The sequence below is a fragment of the Chiloscyllium plagiosum genome, chromosome 12 (assembly GCF_004010195.1).
Source record: "Chiloscyllium plagiosum isolate BGI_BamShark_2017 chromosome 12, ASM401019v2, whole genome shotgun sequence".
In the NCBI taxonomy this organism is placed as follows: Eukaryota; Metazoa; Chordata; class Chondrichthyes; order Orectolobiformes; family Hemiscylliidae; genus Chiloscyllium; species Chiloscyllium plagiosum.
Genome location: NC_057721.1, coordinates 45,712,880 through 45,723,001, shown reverse-complemented (window position 1 = coordinate 45,723,001; position 10,122 = coordinate 45,712,880).

Genomic DNA, 10,122 nt, shown 5'->3' with positions numbered 1-10,122 from the left:
CCCTCCTCTAACTTATCTTTCCACGCTTCAGGCTCACTGCCTTTATTCCTGATGAAAGAATTTTGCCCGAAACATCGATTTCGAAGCTCCTTGGATGCTGCCTGAACTGCTGTGCTCTTCCAGCACCACTAATCCAGCTCCTGACCTCTTGTCTTTTGGGTCTACTTACCTCCTTTGCAGTCACAGTCGCCTGTCCTTGACTAAGGATCAAATCAGAAGACCCTGTACTAAGGGGTGTGACTATTTCCTGGTACAAGGAAATTTATGGTAACTTATCCCTACCCTGATGTGCTGCAATGTTTACAGCTTGGCCTCCAGCTCACAACTAAAGCTCCTCCAGTGTAGGCATTTAGAGTCATAGTGTTGTACAGCATGAAAACAAATCCTTTGGTCCAACTCGTCTATGTTGATGAGATATTCTACATTAATTTAGTCTTATTTGCCAGCATTGGCCTATACCCTTTCAAACCCTTACTTTTCATAAACCCATCCAGATAACTTTGAAATGTTGTAATCATTCCAGCCTCCACCACCTTCTCTGGCACCTCATTCCATATATGCACCACCTTCTCCATGAAAATGTTACCGTTAGGCCCCTTTTAAATCTTTCCCCTCTCACCTTAAACCTATGCCCTCTAGTTTTGGACTCCTCTATGCTGGGGAAAAGACATTGACTATTCAGCCTATCCATGCCTCTCAAGATTTTATGAGCTTCTATAAAGTCACCCCTCATTCTCCAACACTCCAAAGAAAGCTCCAAAGCTCTCAAACCCTTGCAACATTCTTGTAAATCTTTTCTGAACCCTTTCAAGTTTAATAACATCTTTCCTTTAGGTGGGATACTCTTCAGAAGGTTGGGCCAAATGGCCCATTTCCACACTGTAGAGATTCTATCATCTTATAGCAGGGAGACCAGAATTGAACACAATAGTCTAAAAGAGGCATAACCAATGCCTTGTACAAATGCAACATGTCCTCCCAAATTCCATACTCAATGCACTGACCAATAATGGCAAGCATACCAAACACCTTCTTCACTATCCTGTCTACCTGTGACTCTACTTTCAAGGAACTACTAACCTGCACTCCAAAGTCTCATTGTTTGGCAACAGTGCCCAAGACCTTACTATTAAGTGTATAAGTCCTGCCCTGATTTGTCTTACCAAAACATAGCACTTAACATTTATCTAAATTAAACTCCATCTGCCACTCCTCAGCCCATTAGCCCATCTGATCAAGGTCCTATTGTACTCTAAGGTAACCTTCTTTGCTGTCCATTGTACCATTTACCTCTGCACATTGAATCTACAAAAACAGAAGCATAAGCAAATAATACAGTTTTAAACTCAATTATCCAAGTTTCTAGTCCATTTGATCCTAACCTTTCCATCTTGTTCTTTTGTGTTTTTAAATGCCTGATCGAAAGCTCACCTCATAATCAGGTATAGTTGGGCAGCACTTCACAATTGATTTCAGACAGTTTTGTCTTGCAATGAAGAGGTTTTTTTTATGTTTGAAATCAATTAGTCATAAGATTTACCTGCTAAGTGCTTTGGGATGTAAGACAGAGGTAGAACTAGACACTAAGCCAAAATCCAGCACAGAGGAAACCCAATCCACTAAGTACCGACCCATCAAGTGTCATCTGGCATCAAAGGAGCTTTGGAAATTCTATTTACCACAGGGATGTTTGCCAGGATTCAGGCTTTCAGGATTCCCAGAAGATGCAGCCATGACACAACAACTTAATGTGCTTTAATTAATTTTTTCAATTATTTATTTTCCTCTTTTATATTTTCTACTAACTTTACTACCACTGCCTGTATAATTTTAATCTTAGGAATAGAATGGACCTTACACATTTAGCAGATATTAACCGATTAGCTCGCTTCTTCCACTGTAGTGGATTAAGACCCAATTCCAAGAGGGCGAAAGAAGTTGGAAAAGGCACAAACAAAGGAGTAGCTTTGTTTCCTGCTCACCTAACTCCCCTAATTACCCAACTTCCTACCCACTGTTCAAAGTCACACTGTGTGCTTGGTTACAAGTCACGCACATTCTAACTTCTCAAGGCTGACACTCAAAGACAAATCTGGAACATTAAAGACAAATGATGGGAAGAGAAAGCCCAAGAAACTAAGCACAATGTTGACAGTCCTGATGTGTGAACAGTTTTGTAGCTACACTTGCACCATCTCTCCACCAAGGTCAAATGGAAAACAATCCCTTGTTCACTGGATGGCATTTCTTCTTAAGGATGACAATGCCATCCAACAATGCTGGAGAGAACATTTCTGACAACTCCTCAATTGTGAATCCACTGTGACAGCTGATGCTATCTCAGCTATTTCTCTGAAGTATATGGGGACTGCCATGAATGGGGCAGTTGCAGAAACAAAAGCAGATAATTGCTGGAAAAGCTCACCGGGTCTGGCAACAACAATGGAAAGAGATCAGAGTTAATGTTTCAGGTTGAGTGACCTTTCCTCAGAGCTGATGGTAGCTAGGAAACTGTTGGTTAAGTGCAGAAGATAAGGTGAGGGGAGGGGTTGAGGAGTAAACAATAGGTGGGGATAGACTCCAAAGAGAGAGAAGAACAGTTAGACAGATAAAGAAGTGGAAAAGAAAACAGGTCAGGCAGCATCCGAGGAGCAGGAAAATTGACATTTCAGGCACAAGCCCTTCATTAGGAATGCATTCCTGATGAAGGGCTTTTGCCCGAAACGTTGATTTTCCTGCTCCTCGGATGCTGCCTGATCTGTAGTGTTTTTCCAGCACCACTCCAATCTAGACTCTGATTTCCAGCATCTGCAGTCCTCACTTTTGCCTAGACAAAGAAGTGGATATCAATCTGGCCAGGAGGGTGAATAGCTATTAATGGAGACTGTTAGTGGCCAACAGTGGGTAGAGTGTAATAGCAGACCATGTGATAACCAGGCCTAGTATGTGGGGATTGGGTTAAGGACATGGGAGAGTTCCAACTCTGAAGTATTGAATTTTACTCTGACGCTGTTTTGGTTTTCCCTCCGTCGGTAATAAATGCTGTCCGCTCCACACTTGACTTCAGCTCTCTTGAAGAGTCATCTAGACTCGAAACGTTAACTTGCTCTCTCACCATGAATGCTGTCTGAGTTGCTGTGATTTGTTGTTTTCAGTTCAGATTCTAGCATCTGCAGTAATTTGCTCCCCTATTGAATTTGACATTGAGCCCAGGAGATTGCAGGGTCCCCAAGCAGAAAAATGCAAATACTATTTTAACTGAAATGGTCCATCGATCAATCACCATTGTCAGATAGGCCAAACTCTATATGTATTGGCATTTTCATTGCTGATTTATAAACATACAAAACTCCAATAGGACAAAATAGCAAGATTTCCACAGATGCAGAATGAACACTAAAATACAGCAAATCATATCTAAATGTTTCTAAGTATACACAAAGCAGTTCATTAGTTTAGTTTATATGGTTATATTTGTGCATTTCACCGAAGTAATTGGAAAGTGTTGACTCGATAAAAAAGATTTTTTACTGTTATTCTACATTTTAATTAGCATTTAAAACGCTAATTAAGAATAGGCTTTATGAGTTTTGGAAATTGATAAATTAATGAATGTCATTGCAGCCCAGACATTTAGAAACACTGATTTATGTGCAAGGAATATTGTCTCCATGTCAAATCAATTAGCAGCAGCCTTACCACAACTAAACAACAATGGATGAACAGTTTGACACTGATTCTAATTTGCTTTATGGACAAGATAAATACAGAGGAGGGAGGGTAGATGAAATTAGAAAGGTACTATGCTGCATTTTCCACCCTCTGATTGTTTTTTTTCACACATTTGCTAAAATAAATATAGTAGAAAACAACTTATTTTATAAAGTGCCTTTAATGTGAAAATGACGCTAAATTGCTTCACAGTCATAAGGAAAAAATGACAAACAAGAAATATTATAAGGGGCGACCAAATGCTTTGAGCAAGAACTGGTTTTATATGGTGGGATCAAAGGATGGAAATCAAGTCAGGGGTTTTAAATAGGGAATTTCATAACCAAGGGTGTAGACATCTAATGATGTCAGCAATGGTAGACAATCGGAGGGGAAATACCAATAGGCCAGACTCAGAGGAATGGAGTTTAACAGTCTAATATTGGACTGGACTGGAGGCCTATGACTAGTGGAGTGCCTCAGGGGTCAATGCTGGGCCCATTACTGTTTGTAATCTATTTCAATGATTTGTATGACAATGTACAAGGCATAATTAGTAAGTTTAGGAGAAAGTGAGGACTGCAGATGCTGGAGATCAGAGCTGAAAAATGTGTTGCTGGAAAAGCGCAGCAGGTCAGGCAGCATCAAAGGAGCCCGAAACGTCGATTCTCCTGCTCCTTTGATGCTGCCTGACCTGCTGCCCTTTTCCAGCAACACATAATTAGTAAGTTTGCTGATGATACTAAAATAGGCAGTATCATGGAGAGTAGGGACAGTTATCAGGACCTTGATCAGCTCGGGAAGTGGGCTGTGAAATAGCAAATGGAGTTTAGTAAAGATAAGTGTGAGGTCTTGTATTTTGGAAAGTCAAATCAAGGTAGGAGTTTCTTGGTGAATGATAGAGCCCTAAGGAGACCAGAAGGATCGTGGAGTCAAGGTTCATAGTTCTCTAAAAGTGGAGTCACAGGTAGGCAGGGCAGTGAAGAAGTCTTTTGGCACACTGACGTTCATCAGTCAGGGCTTTGAGTATAGAAGTTGGGAAGTTATGTTGCAGTTATACAGGACATTGGTGAGGCTGCACTTGGAGTATTGTGTTCAGTTTTGGTTACTTTGTTGTAGGAAGGATGATATTAAACTAGAAAGAGTGCAGAAGAAATTTACCAGGGTGTTTCCTGGACTCAATGGTCTGAGTTATAGGGAGAGGTTGGACAAGCTAGGACATTTTACTTTAGAGCGTGGAGACCAAAGGGGACCCTATAGAGATGTGTAAGATCATGACAGGAATAGCTTTCAAACATTCAAGCTTTTTCCCAGGTTTGGGGAATCAAGGACCAGAGGGCATCAGTTTAAGGTTAGAAGGGAAAGAATAAAAGGGAACCTGAGGGGCAACATTTTTACACAGAGGGCAGTACGTATATGGAATGAAATGCAGCGGAAGTGGCTGAGATGGGTACACTAACAACATTTAAAAGGTATTTGGACAAATATATGGATAGGAAAGGCTTAGAAGGATATGGGCCAAGTGCAGGGAAATGGGGTTAGCACGGATGGACATTTTGGTCAGCATGGATCAATATGAGCCAAAGGGCCTGTCTCCATGCTGTAAGATTTTGACTCTGTAACAATGTAATTGTAGATTTATGTCAGATGAAGAAAATAGAGGTAAGCCTTCAACAATGAGAGAATTGGTATGATTGTGGGTGATAAATAAATAGGTGTGACATAATTATATTTGCAAAGATGACACATATTTGTAAAACCCTAAATGAACAAAGCAATCACAATCATTAGGAGAGGTAGGGAGCAAAATAATTTGAGATACCAAGGTAATGGTGCAAACTGGTGGAGTGTTTTAATGGGGAGCTAAGCTGTAAGCTCATTATCTTAATTTGCAGCAAAATTCTGGCAGTATTTTCTCCAATCAATCCAAGGGGAAATGCTTCTCCAGCCATGTTGCTAAAAGCATATTTACCATGATCCAAAAATTACATATAATTGCATGAGGTTATTTTCTTTCAAGTTATTTCCTGATGGAAATTGGTACTGTTGCAGTTAATGCCTGAAGAAATATATGAATGAGTGACCATTATTTGTGTTTGGAGTGGCTTCCATGTACAATTTGATAGCCCCAGGTTTCTGTTCCAATTAGCTGACAAACTGTCAAAAAGAATTACTCGTACTTTATTCGAGAAATAACTTCTAGGTACTTGTCAGAAAATTAGTGTTGCAAAATTAGCATTTTGTGCCGCACAATTTGTGAATCTTCTTTATGTATCATTTTAAATAAGGACATGCCCCAAGTGCTGGACTGAGAAGCTGCAATGTCTGCCTGGAAGCAATTTGATGGCTCCAGCTCTCCATCGATTACTGACATTTTGAGTCTAACTTACCCTTTGTCAGCTTTGACAAAGGGTCAGTTAGACTCAAAACGTCAGCTCTTTTCTCTCCTTACAGATGCTGCCAGACCTGCTGAGATTTTCCAGCATTTTCTCTTCTGGTTTCAGATTCCAGAATCCACAATAATTTGCTTTTATCCAATGTTTTTCTACAACCTCTAACATCGGGAAGAAAGTACAGAAGCCTGTATGCACGCACCAGAAAGTTTCGTACAGTTTCTACCCTACTGTTGTTAGAATACTGAATGGACTCACAAACTCTTAACATTTGCCTGTGCCTGTGTTTTTGTTTTTGCTGTTGTTTACCTATTATTTACTATCTATGCTACTTAACTATATGATCTGCCTGTATTGCTCGCAAGACCAAGTTTTTCACTGTGCCTCAGTACACGTGACAATCAATTTAATCCAATTAAATTCAAATCCTTTTGTAATGAAGACCAATATATTATTTGCCTTTCTAATTGCTTCCAGCACCTGCCTGTCTACTTTCATTGACTGGTGCACAACGACACTCAGATCCCTTTGTATTTCCACACTTCCCAATATTACACAATTTAAATACAGGCTGATTTTCTGTTTTCACACTGAAGATTATAATGTTACACTGTATATTGTATGCATCTGTTGTGTGATGGTCCACTTCACTTAAATTGTCTAAATCACCTTACTGCCTTCTTGCATCCTCCTTTCAATTCACAATCCTGCCCGGTTTGTTTCATCAGCAAACTTGGACATGTTGTATTTGGTTGCCTCACCCTGGTAATGTTTATATATGTGAATAGCTGGGGCCCAGGACCTGTTCCTTGCAGTATCTCACTGTCATTTACTCAGAAAAAGACCCAACTATTCCCATCCTAGTTCCAGTCTGTTAACCAATTCTTGATCCATTCCAATATGATATCTCCTACTGTCCCTGACCAGGCTTATAGAAGAGTTTAGAAGGTGAGGGAATCTGACTGAAATGTATAGCATTCTAACAGGACAGACTAGGTACAGGGAAAATGTTTTCCCTGGCTGGGAGTCGAGAACCAGAGGTGACAGTATTAGCATGTGGGGCTGGCCATTTAGGACTGAGATGAGGAATGATTTTTTTCATTCAGAGTGTAGTGAACGTATGGAATTCTCTACCACAGAACAACGTGGAGGTCAAGTCACTGACTATATTCAAGAAAGAGTTAAGATTTAATTTTACCTGGCAATTTATGACAGACCTTATTAAAAGCATTCTGAAATCCAAATTGACCACATCCACTGGCTTTCCCTTATCAATTTTATTAGTTAAATCCTCAAAGGTGTAAGGTAGACCTATTAAGCACAATTTGCCTTTCATAAACCAATGCTGGCTTTGCCCAGTCCCATTAATGGCTTCCAAATGTAATGTTATCACAGCTTTTATAGTAGACTCAAACATTTTTCCCACTCCTGATGAGAGTGCAACTGGTCTGTAATTCACTACTTTTTTTCTCTTCCTTCTTTTATAAATAGTAGGGTTACATTTGTCACTCTCCAATCTACAAAATCTACTCCAGAGTCTACAGAATTTTGTAAGATGACCAGCAAAGCACCCAACATTTACAGGATCATTTCCTTTAGTACTCTGGGATGTACATTAACAGGCCCTGGTGAGTTGTCAGCTTTTAACTCTATTAATTTCTACAGAACTACTTCCATACCAGCACTGATTGCCTTCAATTCAATCCTCTCATTAGGCTCTTGGCTCCCTAACATTACTGGAAGGTTATTTATATTTCTGAAAACAGAACCAAAGTATGTGTCCTTGTTCAGTATAATTTCCCTGGATTCTGACTGTAAGGAAACTATGATGCTCTACCAACTGGGCTCACAACAAATACAGTTACAGATGTTTCCTAATTAACCATCTCAGAAATAATATTACATACCTCTGGAGCATGTTTGACTTGAAGCCCTCCTATTCCAGAGGGCTTCGACCATAGGAGCCCTTACAGATCATAGCTGATTATCTACCTCAGCTACACTTTCTCACAATTTCAATAAATGTTTTGATTTCCTACTGTACTCAAAATTGATTGCTCTTAGCCTTGAAGATGCTCAACAACAGCATCCAAAGCTAAAGAATTCCAAACGATCAAACTCCTTGAATGAACAAACTTCTTACCTTGGTGCTGAATAGTCAACCCCTTCATCTGTATGAAGAACAAAGAATGTACTCCAAGAATATTACAAGATGTCATAGCAGCAATAACTACAACCTTAAACATACTGGTCAAGAGTTTTCACTTTTTGGACACATCATGCAATGCATTTAAAATATGCTGGAAATGATGTCTGTTTTGCTAAGGCACAATCATGCTCAATTTTTCACTGCAATTTATTCACATAAATTCTACCATAAAGTCTCGTTTGAGTCAACAAAATTAAACAGTTTTAATGAGCACATGGATTATTGACTGGAACGTGGATTTCAAGATTGCTTTAGATTAAATTAACCTAACATTGTGCTACACCTTAATAAAGAAAAGACCAAAGATTTCAATTGATTGCTGGTCACGGGTTATTGTTTCAAGGACAGAATAATTATCTGAATCTGAACTCATTGAAACTGCATTGAATTTTAACATTATTATGAGGAGAAATTAGTATTATGTGAGATTTTATTTAACCCCTGCTCAGTGCCGTTGCAAATTATTAGCAATGGATTAATATGACTCTGGATGCTTGTGAAACCAAAATTCTAAGTGCATAGTTTTTAATGGCATCAGACAGGCATAATTGGTGGAAACTCACCATGAAGGGATGAGCAAAAGTTTGTGCGTTGAGCAAATTGATTTGTGAACCAGTGCATAAAATCAGGAAAACTCGAGCATAAATAGCTATGTGTTAAATTTAGCCTGTTTCATGTTCTTTTAGTTGATTCTGTCCAGATTGAGCTACTTGTACGAATATTTGAACAGAATGGACATACCTGGCCAAGTTATGGCCATTTCTGACATCATTCTCCCTCCCACTTGTGCATATATATTGCCAAAAACCAAGATGCCTCTGCTGTTCCTCAATAACCATTATCAAAGCAATAGCCCCCTCTAGTGTCAAGCCCACGTGCAGTCAGCACAATACAAAAATACTTAGGTAATATCATCGTTAGGAGCATTGCTTAAATAACTAAAGTGGCCCTTTGTGTGTTGTACATTTTAAAAATCAAATGGAAAATGTATCTACTGAATATTTAAAAATGAAACTCCACACAGATTTGAGAAATTATAAGTCTATTTTGCCCTGAAGTCAAACAAAACTTGAATACTTTATAAATTGCCTTGTGTTCATGATATATTCTTATAAAAGAGCAATATTTTCCTGATACTGACCATAACCTTTCTGATATTAATCACCACCTTCTTGACATTAATCATTATCTTGTGGTCCCTGCTGGAATGGTACAGACTTGAAGTGGTGGCCATTCTGATACAGCAGCCCACTAACATAACTTCTTCTTTTCCTGATTGGTCAAGGTCAAAAATCACACGACACCAGGTTATAGTTCAACAGGTTTACTTGAAAACACAAGCTTTCAGAGCCCCACTCCTTCTTCCTGATTGGTGGCTATAGACTGAGAAGCAGTAAAATAGAGCAGGTCCATTTCGTCCTTTGACACAGTACCAATCACTGGGTTCAGATTTGGTGAGGTTACAGGTGAAGCTCCTGCTGGGATCTGACAGGACACTCACTAATCAATACAAACTGGTATGAAGTACTGAAGAATCTAGCAAAGCCCTTTACAGTAAATTGAAAATGCTTTGTGAGTCCAGAAAGTAAGGAGTGTTGCTTTGGGTTGCTCAGGGAAAATCTGAGCAGCTGTGGATTTATGAGTACTGTGCTGCTGACAGCTATCTCTGAATTCACCTCCCAATGCACAAGAAATAGAAGTAGGAGTAAACCATTTAGCCCATTAAAGCCTGTCTGTCTGCCATTCCATAAAATCATTAAGGATTTGTTCAAATGCTCAACTCCTCATGCTAGCTCCTCAAAGCCCTGA